This window comes from Gadus morhua, chromosome 3 (genome assembly GCF_902167405.1).
Source record: "Gadus morhua chromosome 3, gadMor3.0, whole genome shotgun sequence".
NCBI classification, from domain to species: domain Eukaryota; kingdom Metazoa; phylum Chordata; class Actinopteri; order Gadiformes; family Gadidae; genus Gadus; species Gadus morhua.
Genome location: NC_044050.1, coordinates 3,363,570 through 3,365,355, shown reverse-complemented (window position 1 = coordinate 3,365,355; position 1,786 = coordinate 3,363,570).

Below are 1,786 nucleotides of genomic sequence, written 5' to 3'. Positions count from 1 at the left end.
GGACTCATTTACAGCCAAATATAAGTTCCCCATCAAATCCCGTCGCTGGTACATGTACATCTTCTGGCACACCATCATCCTCGCTGTGGTCAATGCCTGGCTGCTCTACAAGCGGGACTGTAAAGCGCTCAAGGTGTCTAGCAAAGAGACAATGAACAGGAGACAGTTTCAGGCACAGCTAGCATCCTCTCTTATCCTTGTAAACGCAACACTTCAAACTCCAAAGAGAGGACGGCCATCTTCAGGCAAAGGGAGCCCAGCAACACAGACAGTGACATCAGGAAGCCCTCTGAATGCTCAGAAGAGGCCATCCAAGAGATGTGCACACCTCCCATTGGATGTACGCAAGGACCTAGTTGCCCATTTCCCAAGGAAGACAGGGAGACGCTGCAGACAGTGCAATAAAGGATACACCAACACGCAATGCAGAAAGTGTGATGTTCGCCTTTGCTTTTTAGACAACAGGGACTGTTCTTGGGACTTTCACCACCAATGAAAGTCTTCATGACCAATGTCATGAAAAGAAAAAAAGAGGGAAAAAACACGCTTTTTAAGAGTTTTATCTTGTTTGATATTTTTAATAATTTTAATAAATGACTTCATAAAAATATGACTAATGTGTGATTATTATTAATGTTATATACCGTTATGGGGCTAAGTAAGCAATCAACCCTGAAAATGAGCCCTTAGTTGTTCTGAATTGTTCACACAACATGAGTACAAATACAGAAATCCTGCTCCCAACTAAGCCCAATGTTGCAATATTACAACATTTCTCTAAAAACGTACATAAACATTTTTTTTAAGAAAAATCTTTCATTTCTGCATCAAAGGCCTCCTACAACAACATTTTAAAGGTCAAATATATTTTTTCTTAGGTTTTTCTATATTTGGGTCTTACAGGTTCCCTAACCCTAACCCTAACCCCTCCTCCTCATCTTCAATCTAGGGAACAAGAACAGGTAGCACAATTGAACACACCACTCAATATAGATGCCACCAAAGTTTATTTTAAGTTACTCCAGGCTGTTCATCATTCTGAGATTGTTAACAACTCATTAGAAACCAAAGCTTATCCTAAAGGCATGGTTCACAAAATTAACAAGACGACCACTTTTATTAAACCTGGATCAACCAATTTGGCCACCTTTCAGAGAGTTCAACAGAACACAGATGAGTGGATACACAACAACTTTGTGATCCTACGTGACCACTATGATCAGGTTATCTCTCACAATCTTTTAAACTTACCTCCGTTTCAGTTAGAAGCTTATAATCGAGCTCTCAAGTGGGCCCGTGCCAGATATGGTCGCAAACTAACTCCTTCCTCCATCGAGATGTTGCGAGCCATGATCATGACTCCCTCTTCCGGGGCACCATCAACGGCCTCAGCAGGCTTCCAACCCTAAGAGGAAGATTTTCCTCCTCTACCGCCACCAGCTGTTCTTATTGAACAACTCTCAAACTCCCCTCTACCACAGAGATCTCTTAGACATCAGAGAAGTAGTTTGACTAGAAGGAGAGGTAGAATCTTATCACCATCAGAGTCTAATCAGGCACCTAATTCAACTCCCGAATCCCATGTTAACATCTTAATACCTTTGACCTCTCCAAAGGATAACCCGGCCCAGTTGAGCTTATCCAGGAGCCCTGAACCTTTGGTGGGGGATGTGGAGAATTCTACATTCAGAAACTCTCCTCTCCCTCCGTGCTTGAACGACTCTGCCGTCGTTCCTGTACAGAAATTGAAGACAACAAATTCAGAGATTAAACAACCAATCCACAA